The sequence below is a fragment of the Pan troglodytes genome, chromosome 6, assembly GCF_028858775.2.
Source record: "Pan troglodytes isolate AG18354 chromosome 6, NHGRI_mPanTro3-v2.0_pri, whole genome shotgun sequence".
Lineage (NCBI taxonomy): Eukaryota > Metazoa > Chordata > Mammalia > Primates > Hominidae > Pan > Pan troglodytes.
In genome coordinates this window covers 32,749,707-32,770,515 of record NC_072404.2, presented here as the reverse complement: position 1 = coordinate 32,770,515, position 20,809 = coordinate 32,749,707, and the positions used below count along the sequence as shown (strand labels likewise).

The 20,809-nt window shown below is 37.4% G+C and overlaps 1 long non-coding RNA gene across 1 annotated transcript in view; it reads left to right on the top strand.

Moving 5' to 3' along the window:
- Positions 1–19,684, top strand: part of LOC134810419 (uncharacterized) — a 141,646-nt gene extending 121,962 nt beyond the window's left edge. Inside the window, exon 3 of the long non-coding RNA XR_010158371.1 lies at positions 19,563–19,684. This is a non-coding gene — a long non-coding RNA (uncharacterized LOC134810419). The remainder of the gene's footprint in view (positions 1–19,562) is intronic.
- The last annotated feature ends 1,125 nt before the right edge of the window (positions 19,685–20,809 follow it).

Genomic DNA, 20,809 nt, shown 5'->3' with positions numbered 1-20,809 from the left:
TTCATATCTCCTTGTTAAGTATCATCATCATTTTTCTCTGCTAATTTTATGTTCAGAATACAGTATTTTGAGAAGACTAAATTCGGAGTAACAGCTGTAGTTATACCAGATCAGCCTTATGGTTTGGAGTTGCAATACTACTGTTAATTTTATTTTAAAAATACTTTTTTTTTAAAGAGCAGTATTAGGTTCAAAGCAAAATTGAGAGGAAGATACAGAGATTTCCCATAAAACCATATAGCCGCTGCCTCCATCCATCCATAGCTTCCCCCATTATCAACCTTCCTGACCAGAGTGATACATTTGTTCCAACTGATGAACCTACATTGACACATTATTATCACTCAAAGTCTGTAGTTTACATTAGGGTTCTCTCTTCGTGTTGGGCATTCCATAGGTTTGGGTAAATGTATAATGACATGTATCCACCATTATAGTATCATACAGAGTATTCTCACTGCCCTAAAAATCTTCAGTGCTGTTCATTCCTCCCTCTCCCCTAACTCCTGACAACCATTAATGTTTTATCTGTCTCTATTGTTTTGCTTTTTCCAGACTATCATATAGTTGGAATCATACAGTAGTTAGCCTTTTTAGATTGGCTTCTCTCAGTAATATGAATTTAAGCTTCTTCCATGTCTTTTTATCCCCTGGTAGTTTATTTCTTTTTAGTACTGAATAATATTCCATTGTCTGGATATACCTTTGTTTATTTATCCATTCACCTACTGAAGGATGTTGTGGTTGCTTCCAGGTTTTGGCAATTATGAATAAAGCTGCTATAAACATTCATGTGCAGATTTGTGTGTGTGTGTGTACCATAAGTTTTTAACTCATTTGGGTAAATACCAAGGAGCATGATTGCTGGATCATAGATTATGGTTTTTTGTTGTTTTTTTTTTTTAGCTGGAGTCTCACTATGTCGCCCAGGATGGAGTGCAGTGACACAATCTCAGCTCACTGCAAACTCCGCCTCCCGGGTTCAAGAGATTCTCCTGCCTCAGCCTCCTGAGTAGCTGGGATTACAGGCATGCGCCGCCACACCTGGCTAATTTTTATATTTTTAGTAGAGACGGGGTTTCACCATGTTAGTCAGGCTGGTCTCGAACTCCTGACCTTGTGATCCGCCTGCCTCGGCCTTCCAAAGTGCTGGGATTGCAGGCATGAGCCACCATGCCCGGCCTATGTTTGGTTTTATAAGAAGCTGCCAAACTGTATCACAAAGTGATTATATCATTTTGCATTCTCATCAGCAGTGAATGAGAATTCCTATTGCTCCACATCCTTGTCAGTATTTGTTGTCATTAGAATGGATTTTTGGCAATTCTAATAGGTGCATAGTGGTATCTCATTGTTACTTTAATTTACATTTCCCTGATGATCTACGATGTGCAGCATCTCTTTAAATGCTTATTTGCTATCTGTATATCTTCATTGGTGGGGTTTTTGTTAAGGTCTTTGGCCCATTTTTTTTTTTTTTTTTTTTTTTTTTAAGACGGAGTCTTGCTCTGTCGCCAGGCTGGAGTGCAGTGGCGCAATCTCGGCTCACTGCAACCTCCACCTCCCGCGTTGAAGCAATTCTGCCGCCTCAGCCTCCTGAGTAGCTGGGACTACAGGCGCGCACCACCATGCCCGGCTAATTTTTGTATTTTTAGTAGAGACGGGGTTTCACCATTTTGGCCAGGATGGGGTCAGGATGGTCTCGATCTCTTGACCTCGTGATTTGCCTGCCTCGGCCTCCTAAAGTGCTGGGATTACAGATGTGAGCCACTGTGCCTGGCCGGCCCATTTTTAAATTGGCTTGTTTGTTTTCTTACTGTTGAATCTTTTTTTTTTTTTTTTTTTGAGACTGTCTCGCTCTGTCACTCAGGGTGATGTTCACTGAACCCTTGGACTCCTGGGCTCAAGCAATCTCCTCTGCCTCAGCCTCTCAAGTAGCCAGTACTACAGGCATGCACCATCATGCCAAGATAATTTTAAAATTTTTTGTAGAAATGGGGTCTCACTATGTTTCCCAGGCTGGACTCAAACTCCTGGTCGCAAGCGGTTCTCCCGCCTCAGCCTCCCAAAGTGCTGGCATTACAGGTGTGAGCCACCATGCCTGGCCTTGTTAAATCTTAAGAGTTATTTATACATTTTGGATAATAATCCCTTATCAGATATGCCTTTTGCAAATATTTTCTCATTCCCTTGATGTGTCTTTCATAGAGCAGAAAATTTTAATTTTTATAAAGTCCAGCTTATCAATTCATTCTTTCATGGATTGTGCCTTTGGTGTCGTATCTTAAAAGCCATTGCCAAGCCCAAGGTTATCTAGATTTTCTCCTACATTATCTTCCAAGAGTTTTATAGTTTTGCATTTTACATTTAGGTCTGCAATCCATTTTGAGTTAATTTTAATGAAGGATGTAAGTTCTGTATCTATATTCATTTTTTTGGATATGGATGTTCAGTTGTTCCAGCACTACTTCTTGAAAAGACTATCTTTTCTCCAGTGTATTGCACTTGCTTCTTTGTGAAAGATCTTTTGACTGTATTTATGTAGGTCTCTTTCTGGATTTTCTACTCTATTGTTTCTTCATTCACCAATACCACACTGTCTTGATTACTGTAGCTTTATAGTAAGTCTTTGAAGTCAAGCAGTGTCAGTCATTCAACTTTGTTCTTTTCCTTCAATATTATTTTTGTTATTCTGGGTCTTTTCCCTCTCCCGTTAAACTTTAGAATTAGTTTGTCAATATCCACAAAATAACTTGCCAGGATTTTGACTGAGATTGCTTTGAATCTATAGATCAAGTTTGGAAAAACTGACATCCTCACAATGTAGAGTTTTGCTATCCATGAACATAAAATATTTCTCCATTCACTTCTTCTCTGATTTACTTCATCAGAGTTTTATAGTTTTCTTCATATAGGTCTTGTATAATATATATTTCATTAGATTTATATTTAAGTATTCCATTTTTTGAACGCTAATATAAATGGTATTGTGTTTTTAATTTCTTAATTTCAAATTCCATTTGTTAATTGCTAGTATACAGGAAAGTAGTTGGCTTTTGCATATTAATCTTGTGTCCTACAACCTTGACTATAACAAGCTATAATCATTGTTAATTTCATTTAAAATTCTTTCAGACATAGATACATATTGCCTCAAGAAGAGCATTTTGGAAGCGTAAAACATGCTCCCTATCTTCCTAAGAGTTATTCTTGTTACCACCACTGTTACTCCCTACCTCCTGGTTTAGCACCCTAGGAATTTAATAGCTTTTCAAAGCTCTACCATGAATTTACAATGTCCCAATGTCCTTGAAGACAATCACATTCCCCTGTGTTTGCTGCTCTGGGTCTCACTGCCCTGGGTCTCAAGGAGATCAGGAAGCAGGGTGGCTGCAGATAAGAATAGTAGTCTGATATCTGCTGTTTCAACCCAAATTAAAGTTCTAAACTTCCTAGATTCTCAGAGTATCACAGAAACAAGCAGAATCTAATTGACCCAGAACACAAGACATAGAGTGAGAGGCTGTGGTGTTTCCTTGGGTCTACTCAATTTCTAGGGGCCTTTTGGTAATATAAATACCCTTTAAGATGGCATAAGACTCTCAAAAAGATAAGGCATATTCTTAAAATTGTTAAATGTTTGTTTCTTTTTTCTACTTGCCTACTCTGGTATGTTTTCATTTGAGTCTGGGCTGCCTGCCTCCAAAGTAACATAACATTAGCAGAAACTATAAAATGTTAACTACTCTGTTTGTATTTTTTATTTGTTTTCTTCGTTAGAATGTGTGGACCTATAGCTTTGTTCAGAGCAAATCTTGGCCTTATAGGAAACAATCAAACCACTCTATTCCAAAGCTAAGTTTGGTAGTTTAATTGGACAAGGTACTATGCTTCCAGTTTTAGTTTCAACTCTTTCAGTGACCCTGTGCATAATTAAAATGGAGAAAAAAAATGAAACAACAGAAAATAATGCTGCAACTTAAACACTCATCCTTTCGCCAGCTCTGTCACTGACCTTTGAGATTTCATACAAACAGCTCTCCCTATTTCAACCTTCCATTTATAAGATGGGAATGAGCATTCATGTTCACCACAGAAAGTGCTTATAAAAAACATTTTGAAAATTCCAAATAAAAAGAACTAATCAATCTGCTGGCTCTGCCCAGACCTAACTGTACATCAAGCTAGAAATAGTCCTAAAGTGGTAGCTTATTGTGTAGACCTGACTGAATAGATTCATTCCCCACCTTTTCTCTGCTTGGCCTGTGTTACAGGACAGTAGATACTCTTGGTTTTTGAATGGAAGTGGTAGGCTAAAAGTCAAGAGGAAGGAAGAAGCCCTTGTATTTCTCTCAATCCCTCTCTGCCTTAGGCAACAACTCTTAAGAAGTCTGTGGCTCCTCTAGACTCTGCCTGTGGTTCTGGCTTCTATGAAGTGATGCCACTCTCCAGGCTCCAGTAACACTGCCTCTTCTCTTGGCCTTCCAGATTAGGGGGTGGCATTGCACTGGCTTTCTGCTTTTGCTTATCGCAGGCTGCCTCAATTTGCGTTTTATCCTTTTAATCACTCATATAACCAGTTTCCTCTATTTCAAATACAGTAGTCGCCTTAGTCACACTTTTGCTTTCTGCAGTTTCCGTTACCCACAGTCAATCACAGTTCTAAGATATTGAATAGAAAATACCAGAAATAAACAATTTGTTAAGTTTTAAATCTCACGCTGATCTGAGTAGCAGGGTGAAATCTCATTCCTTCCAGCTCCATCTTGCCCAGGATGTGAATCATCCCTTTGTCCAGTGTATCCACGCTGTAGAAGCTACTCGCCTGTTAGTCATTGATGTCCTTTGCTCCTTGACATCCAGCCATCAGCATCATCATGGCTTGATGAATCAGGATCGCCCAAAGCAGATGATCCTCCTTCTGACATATTGTCAGAGGGTCAATAGTATTATTGACTTAACACAGGTTAAGTACTATTTTTATCATATTATATTGAGTACATAATATCAAAATGACTAATCACTGTAGATGATAGTCATCATCCAGTTGAGGTAGTGTTCATTAGGTTTCTCTACTGTGAAGTTACTGTCTTTTCCCCCTTTTTAATACTATACTCTTTCAAAGTAAGTCACTGTGTGCAGCTCACACTTAAAGAATGGGTAATTATGTTTACTTCTTTGAGGATGGAGTATTTACATAAATTATTGGGAATTATTCTAATTGGGAGATTAGTCTGTTCTTTTATTTGTTTATTTAATCATTTATATCAGTATGGACTCAGATTTTTTTTTTTTTTTTTGGTTATAAGCCAATAGTATTTTATTTTGTTGTTCAAATTGTTTTATTGGGGATGACATTCCATTTACTTTCCAGATGGCCTGATATAAGAGAAATGAGAATATGCAGGGGAATGGGGAGTATACTAGGCTGGCTGGAGTGGAGAGTTTTTATAAGCAAGTGCTGAGACATATGGTAGGAAAAGATTGGGACTATGTATGGGGGTGTGTGGAGCTGACCTTGAATATCAGGCTACATTCTATAGGCTATGGTGCCAATTTTATTTAAGAAACCAGGTTGATATGCCTGATGTTTTGTAATATATATTAGAGAAAATTTATTCAATGTGAGATTGACCATGCAGGGGTGGAGAAATAGTAATGATTTGCCATGCAGTTTGTTGACTCCACTAGGGGTCAGGGCTGGGGGCACCAATTCCTTTTCTGTTTCTTTATTGATACATACTACTCATTCTCTTTATTATATAGTGGGCATAGGTATTCAAGTAAATTATAGGAGTATTTTAAATACATCGCATGAAATTAAGTCTGAAGTGGACTGTACAGACTCATTTTCCTTCATAATATTCCGTTCCTATTAGATTTCAAGCAATGCTAGAAAGCCCTAGAGGAAGTATAAAAATGGTATATGTAACCCAATTGTCTCAGTGGATGATTGTATGTGTATATATAATCTCATTGTCTGAGGCTGGAAGATTGAAGGAGAGTGAGAACAATTTTGAAGACTTGGGCAGGAAATTCATTAATAGGTTTTAGTCTTTAAACTGGCATAATAAATATTGTCTTGCTTACCTTTTCCTTCTAAATTTGTTATTTATTAATTTTCCCTCCTTATACTCTGAACTTCAACATTTTCATATATATGAAATATGTATGTGTGTCCACATATATAGCATATATGTATGTGTGTCGACATATATAACATATATGTATGTGTCGACACATATAACATATATGTATGTGTGTCCACACATATAACATATATGTATGTGTGTCCACACATATAACATATATGTATGTGTGTTGACACATAACATATATGTGTGTGCACACAATATAACATATATGTATGTGTGTCGGCACATATAACATATATGTGTGTACACACATATAACATATATGTATGTGTGTATGCATGTAATATAGATGTGTGTATGTATGTATGTAATGTATGTGTGTATGCATGTAATAGATGTATGTGTGTATGCATGTAATAGATGTATGTGTGTATGCATGTAATAGATGTATGTGTGTATGCATATATAATATGTATTTGTGTATGCATATATAATATGTATGTGTGTATGCATATATAATATGTATGCGTGTATGAATCTCCCCTGCTTATGATTAATCCTTTTCTGTCTGAGTTTGGGTTAATCTATTTAATAAGATAATCAGTCTCTGAAAGGATAATTTATGCAGAGGTGGTTTACCTTGCCCCAAACCTCCACTGATTGACAATCTTGAAGAGGGAACACTAATCCTCACCTTGAAAATTCTTTAGTATTTTTATGACCTGATGTCCCCATCTTTTTCTTAGCTCTGTAGCTATCTTCATCTAACCCTTAATTAGAATATTTGTATCGATCATCTGCAAGTGGTAGTTGTTCAGATAATAGGGAATCATTATTTTCACTAAGAAGACCAAGTTTTAGATTTTTGATCTACTCTATAATTACTGCTTGTTAAGATGTGTGTACTTATATGTTTTCCTCAATACTAGTCAGAGGAGAAAAACATTTTAACAAGGCTAGTCTCATTTGTCAAATACTTTAGAAGCATGTTACATTGGGGTTTAAAAAAAAACCCAAACACCTCATTCTGCCTATATTGTATCTCAGATAAGAAACAAATAGCATAGAAAGCAAGAGAGAGAAGTAATGCCCCGGAGACTAACCAGAGTTACCAAAAGGACTTGGCTGCCAGAGTGATAAGGAAATAAAAATGACTTCTGAGAGAAGAGAAAAGGATTTTAGAAGAACAAGTGCAATAGATGATTCTAACTTGAGAGGTGGTTGCCTCTTCCTGCCTTTGCTGGAAAATGTCACAACGTTTTTGTTTTTTCCCAAAGACTGGTCTTGCTCTGTCACCCAGGCTGGAATGATCATGGCTCGCTGCAACCGTGAACTCTTGGGATCAAGCTACCCTCAGCCTTTTGAGTAGCTGGGACTACAGATGCACACTGCCATGCCAGGCTGATTTTTTTAAGTTTCTGTAGAGACAGGGTCTCACTATGTTGCCGAGGCTGGTTTCAAACTCCTGTTCTCAAGCTATCCTTCTCCCTTGACTTCCCCGAGTGCTGGGATTACAGGCACGAGCCACTGCACAGACCTTTCACAAGATTTTAACAAATGACTGTTGTTAATAAGGACAAAAGACTTAAAGCCAGGTGTTCAAGACCAGTCTGTGCAACATAGTAAGACTTTGTCTGTACCAAAAGAAAAAAAAATTAGCTGGGCGTGGTGGCATGTGTCTATAGTCCTAGCTACTCAGGAGGCTGAGGTGGGAGGATCACGTGAGCCCAGGAGTTCAGGGCTTCGGTGAGCCATAATTGCACCACTACATTCCAGCCCAGGTAACAAAGCGAGACCCTGTCTGAAAAAAAAAAAAAAAAGGACAAGAGACTTTTTGGGGTTCATAATGGGGAGGGAAGAAGGAGAAAGTCAAGTCCATCAAGCCCAGTGATGATCATAAATTGTGTCAGGTCAGACCAAAGACTCCTTAAAATAAATCGTTTATTATTTACCTGTTTGTTGATATAGATGCATATTTTATGCCATTTTTATTTAATAATTGTGACTACTCTTTTTTTTACAGATGGGGAAAAGGTGCTATTTAACTTTCTACAGATCGTTTAGTGGGAGAATAGGGAACAGACAGACTAATTCTTAAATTTGTCTGCAATGACTAGACTTTCCTTCAGATGATGGTTTCACCCTTTCCTTTCCTTTCCTTTCCATTCCATTGCTTTTTCTGTCTGTCTGTCTTAGGTGGGGTCTCATTCTGTCACACAGGTTGGAGTACAATGGCACAATCACAGTTTGCAGTCTCCACCTCAAATGATCCTTCCACCTTAGCCTCCCAAGTAGCTGGGACTACAGGCACACGCTACCACACCCAGCTGAATTTTAATTTTTTTTTTTTTTTTTTTTTTTTTAGAGACAGGGTCCTGGGGTATGCTATTCTTGTACCTCAACTTCCCGAAGTGCTGGGATTACAGGCTTGAGCTTACCATGCCTGGTTTCTGTCATTTTCATTGTTGTTTCTACTAGTTCAACACACTATTGGGAAGATGGAATATTAAGTGTGTGTATGATATGACTGGAAAGAACCATGCATTTTCATTACTTTCCACCTTCCTAAGTGTCACAATTTAAGTCTTTGCCAAATGCAAATGGAAAGGAATGGGCCATGTAGACATTCCCCGGCTGGCCTCGAATAATGCTGACAGCATACATCAGCCACTCAGCACTTTTCCAAGTAGCAGTTAATGCCCGGATACTCAACTTTAACCCAGGAAAAAGAGGTCATCTTTGGAAAGAAAAGCATGTCAAAGATCGTGCTGGTGGTCTGCTGGGAGAGGTTGTCTTCTGAGATTTCCTTTAGCCCAGTGTCAGCACCCTCTTTGGGGATAGAAATGCAAGTGCTTTTCTGACAAGGAATGAACTATATGTAGATTCATCATTGCAATCTAAGAGAAAGAAAATTTTTTTTAAATGTCAGAGTGTTGGAAGAAATCATAATAATTAACTTTTTTTAGCATTTACTAAGTGTTAATTAGGCACTATAATTAGTGCTTACATAATTGGTTTCATTTAATCCTTAAAATAATCAGACCTGACCGGGTATGGTGGCTCACGCCTGTAATCTCAGCACTTTAGGAGGCCAAGACAGGTGGATCACCTGAGGTCAGGAGTTCGAGACCAGCCTGGCCAACATAGTGAAACCCTGTCTCTACTAAAAATACAAAAATTAGTCGGGCATGGTGATGCACACCTGTAATCCCAGCTATTCGGTAGGCTGAGGCAGGAGAATTGCTGGAACCTGGGAGGTGGAGGTTGTGGTGAGCAGAGATCACGCCACTGAACTCTAGCCTAGGTGACAGAACGAGACTCAATCTCAAAAAAAAAATTAGTAATAGTAATCAGAGCTACACCTCATTTTTCTCCTAAGATTTGGTTCTTTCTTTAGTAGATGTTGTGATTAAAACACCTGTAAAATTACATCCTGTCTCTGACTTATACTTTACAGTTATTTTACTACATTATAAAATATTCTGTCTGACCCGAGTTTCATGTGGGCTCAAATATGCCTTGTTTTTCTGCACAGTTCCTCTTATGCCATCATTTATTGCAATGAAATATAAAGATAGAGGCCAGACGCGGTGGCTTACGCGTGTAATCCCAGCACTTTGGGAGGCCGAGGCGGGTGGATCACCTGAGGTCGGGAGTTCAAGACCAGCCTGACCAACATGGAGAAACCCCATCTCTACTAAAAATACAAAATTAGCCAGGGTGGTGGCGTATGCCTGTAATCCCAGCTACTCGGGAGGCTGAGGCAGGAGAATTGCTTGAACCCGGGGGATGGAGGTTGCGGTGAGCCAAGATCACGCCATTGCACTCCAGCCTGGGCAACAAGAGCGAAACTCCGTCTCAAAAAAAAAAAAAAGAAAAGAAATATAAAGATAGAAAATGCCTGTTCCAGACTCTGCCCCTTGCACACTCAGAGCTATGTAGGTGTAGTTGATGGGACTTGAGAGCTAAGCATATGGGAAAGTCCTGCTCACTTCCGTAGAGCCTCATCATTAGGCCAGACACCCGTAGCCTAGTGTCATAGGCTTAATAATGGTCCCTAAATATGTCCATACCCTAACCCCTCGAACCTATGACTGTTACCTTATATGACAAAAAGGACTTTGTAGATGTGATTAAATTAAGGAACTTAAGATGGGGGACATTATCCTGGATTATCACTGTGGACCCAGTGTAATCACAATAGTCCTTAAGAGGAATGCAGGAGGTAGAAAGAGAGAGGGAGAAGGCCATGTGATGCTAACAGAAGCAGAGTTTGGAATGATGCACTTTGAAGATGGGGGAAGGGGTCAGAAGCCAAATAATATAGGAACCCACTAGAAGCTGAAAAAAGGTAAGGAAGTAGATTCTTCCTCAGAGCCTCCAGAAGGAACAAGTCCTGCTGACACCTTGACTTTAACCCAGTGAAACTGGTTTAAAACATATAACCTCCAGAACTATAAGAGAGTAAGTGAGTGTTATTGTCTTAGTTTGGGCTGCTATAACACGAATACCATAAGTTGGGTATAATGTTTATTTTTCATAGTTCTGGAGCCTGAGAAGTATAAGATCAAGGTGCCTCATGAGGGTCCAGTGTCTGATAAGGGCCCACTTTCTGGTTTGCAGACGGCTGTTTTCTCTTTGTATCTTCACATGGTAGAAAGAGAGGAAGAAGTCTCACTATCTCTTTTTACACGGGTACTAATTCCCCCAGGAGTGCTCTACCCTCATGACCTAATTGCCTCCCAAAGGCACCATCTCCAAATACTATCACACTGAGGATTAGGGTTTTAAAATATGAATTTTGGAGAGATACATTCAGTTCATAACAGTTATTTTAAGCCACTAAGTTTGTGGTAACTTGTTACAGCAGTAGTAGGAAATTAATACACCTGCAGTTAGTGTAAAATTTAAGTCTTGTGAGACAATTATGCAGAGCAACTGTCAAAATTGATATGCACACAATGCAAAATGCAGGACATGATAATTCTGAGTTCTTATGATTATATGTTGCTGGGTACCACCCCACCATAAGACCTCTTGTCTTTGTCCTATCTTACCACCACTAGCACTTCCAAACCTCATAGATGCACGCACAGGAACAAAATAGCTTTTCTCCGGGTGATGGTCTTCATTCTCAGAACAAGAATAATTTAACATTGTTTTCACAGAAGGTCTTAGGGAGAAAAAACATCTTTGATTTAGTCTCATCAGCTCTTAGCTCCAAACTTTGTCTTCACTCGTGATGTGCTGAAGGATTCGTGCAAAATAGAGTGCTAGGATACCAAAGGTAAACCAAAGGAAAATTTATTTGTTTTGTTCTTTGTTCTCTTAGGATAGTAAAAGTAATTAATTTGCTTACTCTTTTGTGCATGTCTGTGAACCAAACTTTGGTGTGCTTGATATTTAATACTAGTGGAATCTTTGCAATCAGGAGCTGCATAAAAGGCTTTGGTAACTTCTATGGCTAAACAAAGAAGAATCCCAGGCACTGTAGTATAAGGAGAGTGATAATCTCAATTAGAAGCAGTATCTCAAGAAATACACTAAAATGATGGTGGAAAAAGAGAAATTTTAGTGGAGTATCAACTACTAAACTTTTTTTTTTTTTTTTTTTTGAGGCAGAATCTTGTTCTGCTTCCCAGGCTGGAGTGCAGTGGCACGATCACGGCTCACTGCAGCCCCCATCTCCTGAGCTCAAGTGATCTTCCCACCTCAGCCTCCCGAGAAGCTGGGACCACAGGTGCATGCGCCACCATGCCTGGATAATTTTTTAACTTTTATAGATATAGAGGTCTCCCTGTGTTGTTGCCCAGACTAGTCTCAAACTCTTGGACTCAAGCAATCCTGCTGCCTCAGCCTCCCAAAGTGCTAGAATTAAAGACGTGAGCCATGGCGCCCAGCCACAAAACTTCTAAGGAGCATTTTATTACTAACATCAACTTAAAAAGGCAGTTATGACATAGAGTGTTCTGGTAATTAAAGTATTCATATGATTGGGAGTAGCTCTGTATCAACAATTGATTTTCAAAGACTATAACATTAAAATTCAGTTAATGCTGAAACTAACTTGCACATAATTTATTCTAACTTCAGGGATTCAGATCTTATACAGGATTATGTTGTGCACCTAAAGTATCACTGAACAACTGAAATACAGGGAAGAGGGTCTTTGCATGTCTGCCCCTAGTGACCACCAGTACCTAATTTAGTGCCTGATTAGCCCTCAAGTATCCAAAATGCTGAAAAATATTTTCTTATGATCACTGTTAAAATGTAAATCACAATAGTTACCTTTTCTCAGAGAAGAGTATATGTGGGTTACAGCAAATTCTAAAATAAAAAACAAAAGTTATTAGAGTAAAATGATTAGCCTTTTCAGAGTCTGTGTATGACTTTTCCGTACCTCTTCATGCTGAGGATTAAAATAGTAAAGTTGAGCTAAGGAAATAGGCTTGAGAGTTTTCAATAGCATCTTAATTTGAAATCACAGTTGGAGATTTTACACTATTCTTAGGAAATGTTCTGTGTCTACATGCACTCAATTAAAATGCCTATATTTAGGCCAAATCACTTCATTGTGGTTATATTCCTGGAAGTGCTCTCCTTCCCCTGACTTGCATTTCCAGGAATAATGTTACCACTCAGGCCAATCAGAGAAAAACAAATGGAAATGATAAAAATATTTCTACTAGTTACAATAAACAGTTAAAAAAATAAGAAAAGTAAATGACAAATGTTCGCACAGAAAGTGAGCTACTAAATGAGTTCCTTTTGGACAGTTATTCCTCTTAAAAGCACAATTTAGAATTGCTCAGTCACCCACCATTTAGTCATTGAACGTTAGAAACTGAAAATCTGTAGGCATGAAATTGCACTGATTCAATCTCTTCAAGAAATGTAAAATGGGGAATGTTAGAATATGCAGTACGTATTATATATAGGAAATATTAGAAAGTAAACTAGGCAAAATTCTTTATCACTTTTTATTACCTCCTGAATAGAAGTAAATATTTCTGGGTACACTATTCTAAACAAAAACGAACAAAAAAATTTTTGCTTTTTTAAAAAAAAATTATCTATACGATTTTCTGTTTTGATAGTATTAATATATTAAATAGCTTGATCTAGAGATTTAAAAAATGGGAGAGCCATCATTATCACTGAATATTTTAAGGTGGAAGATGGTCAGTTACTGTGAAAATCCTGCCAGTTCTGAAGACTATGTGTACAGAGAATGTCATCGACAACTAGGCTCATTAGGATATAGATTATATGTGAAATGTAATGCTAGACCATTAAGAAGTATGGGTTTGAGAAGTGTTCATATAATAATTTGCATATTTCATCATAAAAATGAGGTTTTAAAAAATTATTATTTATAAAATTAGCCAAAGTGATTTTTATTATTTTGTAAATGATTAATTCAGTTTTATTTTATAGAAATACAATTATATATAAAGTAATATATTAATACACACATACACTTTATAATATACTTGAACTTGTGATCTTAGGTGCTGAATAGTAGGTCTCTTTATTGAGTTGATTTAGCATCGTCTTTTCAGATGGTTTCATTGTTAATTAAGTCATCCTGAAGTAAGACAGGCAGATTAAAAAATGTGATGTATATCTCTATCTTTCAGCTCATTGCTAATTTTAGGGATATATAGTAGTCTAATCTTACATATTATTTTTCAACGGTATTAGGATGATCAAAGTAACAGCTGTTACTGAAAATTTCTTTAGGGACTTGAGTGATTTAAAATAATGTGCCTAAAATACCAGTTTCCCCACTTAGTTTGCCTTAATTATGATCCTCCAGGCAGACTCTACATCTGTCTTTCAAAGAGAGAAAACAAGTTGATGTTTTTGTATGACTTTTAGCTTTGACTAACAATTACACTTATATTTTAAGTGAGCTGGTGAGAAAAAATATTGTTAGTGTTCACCACTGAGTTTAAGAAAACTTAAAGTTAACATCATGTTTTTACCCCTGTTAAAACAAACCTCTGAGATTTCACCATCAGGATTTGACAGTTAACAATTAACAAGGGTTTGAAGAATGCTCTTATCACTGTTTCCCCCTTGAGAACTTTGTAAGCTTTGCATGTAAATGCAAACAAAAATTTTAAGGCTTTTGATCTTGGGGGATTTGATGAAATCTTCACATCTCCAGACCAAATTTAAGGATTATATGCTACAACAAGTACGCATATCAAAGGATGACAAGTAACAGTAAATATGTAGTATTGATCCCAAATAGAAATATAGATGGATTTTTATCTTATGATGACATTTTAGTCTGAGTAAACAACAAAAAGTCACTGGGATGGGTGGCAGTGGTAAGAAGATGGCAGATGTCTATCTATTGATTGTATTCATATTCATATTTATATTCATTTATATGCAAAAGAAAGAACACAGCTCACTCAAAGGCTTCATTTACCATAATCCTTAAAAAAAAAAACACACAAAAACTTGTTCTAAGCGGAGTAAAATTCAATTCTGATCAGACCTGGGTCACCAGGGAGTTGATATCCCAAAGGCCTTTTTGTTTCCCTTGTGTCAGGATCTGAGTGAGCTGGTATTTAGCTGTGAGAGCATAGGAAGCCTCTTGCTAAGCAAGACAATGGCCAGGGCTTATGGAATTACTATAGCTCTACATAGTAATTGTCATTCTGAGTGATGATCTATGCAGTCTCTCTCTCACTTGGTAGCAGTGGTAGCAAGTTGACCTGGTCATCTCAGGTTTAAGAGTCATTGATTGGCTGGTGATCAACAAGGCAAGACATGAATCTACTTGACATTTCACTTAACAAGCATCTTAAATGTATGCTCTAAGTCAGTCTTTTTCCTTTCTTTGCTCACAGTTTAGCAATAGTAGCATGCAGGGACATATCACCTTGTTTGCATCTGGTAGTGACTGTAGGAAAAAAAAAAGGTCTCCCACAATCTTATGTAGATGTTTCACATTCCACAACTATTAGAGAAGTTGACTGAACCACAGCAGGTACGAAAATGATCAGAAATGGATGTAGTTGTCTCTAAGGAAGAGGAACAGGAAACGAACCTGATCCTGTTTCTTTTATACAAAGGGCTAAATTGTTGCTTTCTTCCCTTGTATGTTTTAAATACTGAGAAAAATGGTACTTAATAAGAAAATGGCTCCTCTTTGGAGTTCTCCATAGGGTTTACACAAATTTGTATATATGAAACTTGAGAAATTTCTTTACTTTTAATGTAAACTCCTTGTGACAAGGAGCATATTTTTGTTTACATGCTGGATACATACTTTTGTTGTCTTCTATAAGCCTTTATGTCTAAACTGAAGACTGCCCAGGCTCAGTGGTGGATAATAAAAATGACTAAACATTTGGAAAATAAGATTTAAAAGGAAATGGTAAGGCAGCTAAGAATAATATCTGGGAAGAGGACAGAGTAAACAGAGGGAAATTCTCAGTGAGATGGTAATCACACTCTTTGGCTTTTGTTCATAGGAGCTGTCCATGGAACTGGAGAGATTTTGATCTTAAATTCTGTACCCACTTACTCTGGATGCTATGATTGATACATCTCACAGGGCAAAATAGATAGAGCTCACATATTATTTTATTTATCCATGCACACATATATCCTTAGTTTTCTAAAATGTACATATAAAGTCTTGCAATGTTGGTTTATATTGTAAATAGTTTCTAAAAGATAATTCCTTGTAAAAAGTGCCAGCCACAGTATTCTATAGAGTATAATTTTACATGATACAAGATTGGAGAAAGGTCACAAGACAAAAAAAAACTTTCAACATACAAGTTCTCGGTTGAGAGTTGTTTTTGGTAATTTTCTTTTTCTTTCTTTTCTTTCTTTTTTTTTTTGAGACAGACTTTCACTCTTGGAGTGCAATGGCACGATCTCGGCTCACCACAACCTCTGCCTACCGGTTTCAAGCAATTCTCCTGCCTCAGCCTCCTGAGTAGCTGGGATTACAGGCATGCGCCACCACGCCTGGCTAATTTTGTATTTTAGTAGAGACGGGGTTTCTCTGTGTTGGTCAGGCTGGTCTTGAACTCCCAACCTCAGACCGCCTCGGCCTCCCAAAGTGCTGGGATCACAGGCATGAGCCACAGTGCCAGGTGGTTTAATTTTCTTTTTTTACTGTGGCTAAGATCATAGTTCAAAACTTTCATCTCAAGTAGGTATTCCCAACAATATTACCAATGTAGTGCTGAAAACTGTTAGAGGAAGCTATTATAAATATGGAAATTAAACGTACACAGATACCAAAGTTAGCAGTCAAAATTGAACACATAGGTAGTTTATGACTGACTAACTTTGTGTTAAGGCATTGTTCATAGGATAAAGTTTATTACTTAAATGTCACCTGTAATCCCAGCACTTTGGGAGGCTGAGGCAGGTGGATCACTTGAGGTCAGGAGTTCGCAACCAGCCTGGCCAATGTAATGAAACCCTGTATCTACTAAAAATACAAAAAATTAGCTGGGCGTGGTGGTGGGTGCCTGTAATCCCAGCTACCTGGGAGGCTGAGGCAGGAGAATTGCGTGAACCTGGAAGGTGGAGGTTGCAGTGAGCCCAGATCACGCCATTGTACTCCAGCGTGGGCAACAAGAGTGAAAATCTGTCTCAAAAAAAAGAAAAAGAAAAAGAAAAAAAAAAGCCACCGTAAGGATTTAGGCCAAATATAGCCTCTCTTTATCTATTCCAGTCATTTACTCTGACCGTGGAAGAACTTTTATCAGTGCCAGCTTCCTTCGATACTGGCAGAACTAAAACCACTCAGAAGTTTGAGGCTCTTGGCTTTCTATTGTACAGATGAAGACATGTAAATACCAACAAAATATTCAGGCCAAGGAATTGCAAAGACATACTTAAGTAGGGAAACAGAAAAAAAGTACCACTCATCTACGTGTCTTAAGTTTTAGGATATGCAGAATTTCTGATATGACTCTGCAATTCAAGAAACCCAGTGAATAAAGACCAATATACACAAATATAAACACAGTTAAACTGCAAATATAAACATTAACATACAATATACACAAATATAAACAGACTACAAATTTTTAGTAACAGTTTCTGAACAATATCCTTGTGGCTGATTGTATTATTTTTCTAGAAATTTCTATTGTAAGAGAACATCTTATGAACAGAAGTGCTGTACTTCAGATCCTAGTTTAAGACACACTGTATATTTCCTACAGTCGTTGTTCTTTTCCTCTGCCCATGAGAATGAGATGATTCAGGGAATGTCCCATATAGGGTCCACTGCATCAACCTGGGCCAAGGAATGAAGACCACAGGGGCAAAGTTGCAGCTCACATAAAAAGTAAGCAAGAGGGCCGGGCATGGTGGCTCACGCCTGTAATCCCAGCACTTCGGGAGGCTGAGGCGGGTGGATCACCTGAGGTCAGTAGTTTGAGACCATCCTGGCCAACATGATGAAAACCCGGCTTTACTGAAAATGCAAAAAATTAGCTGGGCGTGGTGTCAGACGCCTGTAATCCCAGCTACTTGGGAGACTGAAGCAGGAGAATCACCTGAACCCAGGAGGTGGAGGTTGCAGTGAGCCACGATCACACCTTTGCACTCCAGCCTGGGCAACAAGAGCGAAACTCCGTCTCATTAAAAAAAAAAAAAGTGAGCAAGAAACAATCTTTTTTAAGTATTGAGATTTTTGGAGTTATTATTGCTGAATAATATAGTAGAAGCTGACTGATATACTTATCAAAAATAAAATGTTTTAGATGTTTCAGTAAAGTTCCTCAGTTACCTTCAGTACTCTTTCATTGATAAATCTTTTTTGGGTATACTGTATATACACTATAGGTATACTGTGTTCGAAGTACAGGAAGCTTCCATTCTTGTGGGGCAGAGAGAGAAGAAAGGAAGTGCACAATTAAAATAATTGTGTAATAATTTCATGAAGGAGAGAAATAAAGTGCTGGGGATGGAGGTTTAGGGAATCTAGAAAGGGTGGTAATGAAAGATCTCCTTGAGAAAGTGACATTTAGACCAAGACCTGAAGTATGAGAAGCTGGCTATATGAAGAGCATTCTAGGTCAAGGAACAGAAAATGCAGAGTCTCTGTGTGTCTCCTCAGCTTCCAACTTGACTGGTGTCTAAAAGATAATTATGTTCTAAGACATTTCCTGAAAATCACTTCAGAAGTTAGACTTGATCTTAGTCCATTAGAAATGCATGGGATTGCACTGCCTTTCTTAAATAGAGCAAAATGTAAAAAGAATCTTCTCATTTGACCATAGCATACTGGGCATAGGAATATCGAGGGATAATGGTAGGAAATGCAGAAACCAAGGTGAAGGGTAATTTTACTTTCTCTGTCTGAACAATATCCCAAGGCAGCCTCCCTGCTAGTCATTTCCTAGTTAGTTAGAAATTTCTTGTCCTCCCAAGAGTACTCTGGAGCAGGTCTCACAGAGTTCAAAATCATATAAATAAATAAATACTATGGAGTATCAAACAACTCTACAAAAAGTCCCATGCCACTGAGGACCTACGCTTTCTAGGATTAACTCCAAACTTGTTTGGGAGGAGTAGGGTCTGGTGTTCTGCTGGATATTAATTGTCTAATCATGTCACGCACACAAATGCTTCCAATAGAATTGTGTTCATCCTGCATCTGGAACAAAGCTGGAGAACTGCCTGGACCAGATTTCCAAATTCTCGGTTCCTCTTAATGTTGACACTGACATGGATCTGTGGAGAGAGGACTCTCATAGCCACCTGTGTAGGCAGGGAGATTAACAGGAAAAGCAATTAAATTCATCTCAATTCAGATGACTTCTCCCAAATTGCCATTCCACCACCCTTTCTCTCCCCTAAGGCAAAAGATGCAGGAAAATAATCCTTGACTTGGCTTTATACTCTAAATTCTGCATTTCTGTGACCCCTAGCTCTACGAGTATGCAAAGCTGGGTTGGGAAGACAGCCAACTCTTTGCCTATTGCACCTGGTCCCTTAAAAGATAATTTATATATGAGGCAAAGGAAGGCATTGGGAGTGTTCTCTCTAAAAGGGGAAAAATGCTTTTAACTTTTACAGACATAATCTATAGACAGCAGCAGACAATTTATATATATAATTTCCCACTTGATGTAGTAGTTAAACTATTTTATCTGGCTTTTGCAATGATAGAAAACACTCCTATATGGCTCCAATGTAACCACAATATAAAGTAGAAATAGAATATAGACAGATAAAATTGCGTAATGCTCTCATGAGGGTGATTTGAGAAACAGTTGCTACATTCCATTAAGAGCAGCGAGAGTACCTGCAGTCTTCTTAGAAGAAGCTATTATAGTCTAATTAGTGATGTAGGTAAATACACCAAGCCCTTCTGATTTTTCAAATTTATTTCATAAATGAATTTAAGGCACAATTTAAAAAATACAGTTAGTATTAAAGTAAATAGCACTTTTCTTTTCTCTTTAGCAAAATGGATGTAAAGCAACATAGTTTGTAAACCATTTCCCTGGCTAAAATGCTAATTACTACAAACAAACTAATCATCATTTGGATGAAGAGTATTCAGACTGAAAAACAGGAATACTAAGGTAATTGCTAATTATGCCAATTTAAAATTGGTTGTCAAATATCAGTGTAAAATAAATGTGAAAAATTAAATAAAAGCCCTGTATACAATTCATGTAAAATATAGGACATTTACAAAATGTGTGCTATGGTTGAGTGACTCTGAAAGATAATACTGAAAAACAAATTTGGGGATGTACTGGATGTCCAATTAAAACAATGTTTTTATTGTTATTTATTTGTAACTGTAATATTAATATGTTCATTTCATATTTATTTATATTTTTTAGCTAAAACATAGAAGTACTTAGTACATGCCTTTCTTTGGATGACATTATTGTTATTTATTTGTAACTGTAATATTAATATGTTCATTTCATATTTATTTATATTTTTTAGCTAAAACATAGAAGTACTTAGTACATGCCTTTCTTTGGATGACCTACTTAACAAGATAGCTTATTCTTACATTAACTGTCTTACCTAATTCTCTTCCATAATATAAACACCCTTCCATTAAATCTTTTAGTTGTTTTAGCTGATCTAGTGAAGTTGAAGTGGTTAGTATTTGATGTTATTTTCTGTAGTAATGATCTAAACAGAGTAGAACAAAATAAAGGAATTTTATGTACTTAAAAAATAATGTTTTAAAAAATCCCTTCACTTTTACTTACTAACTGCATGTTGGTATGTAAAATAAGACCTTTATTTCGTAAACAGTTCAAAATTCTCAAATCAAGTGTGTTTATAAACATTACTTGAAAAACTTACCCTGTAAAGCATGCCAAACAATCAGAAATCTATATGAGAATTCTTCATTTGGGGGGCTAATATCAAATTTAGTTTTTATTTGCTTCGAAGTTACATATACACATAGTTTAAAAAATTAAATTGTCTACAAGCCTTACTTTGATAAATAGCAGGTCTGTCCTGTTTCTCCCTTTCTTCTACCCTTACCCCATTTCCCAATCACTAAAGAAAGCACTTTTAACTGTTTAAGCTGTTTCTCTTGATATTTGGCTAAATACTACTAAATCTTAAGCTGCTGCTTCTTGACTTTTTGTTTTTAGACGCATCTCTTGACTGCAAAAGTAAGAATTTATCTGTCTTTTAATCTTGTTGCCACCAGTATTCTCAATACTGCCTGG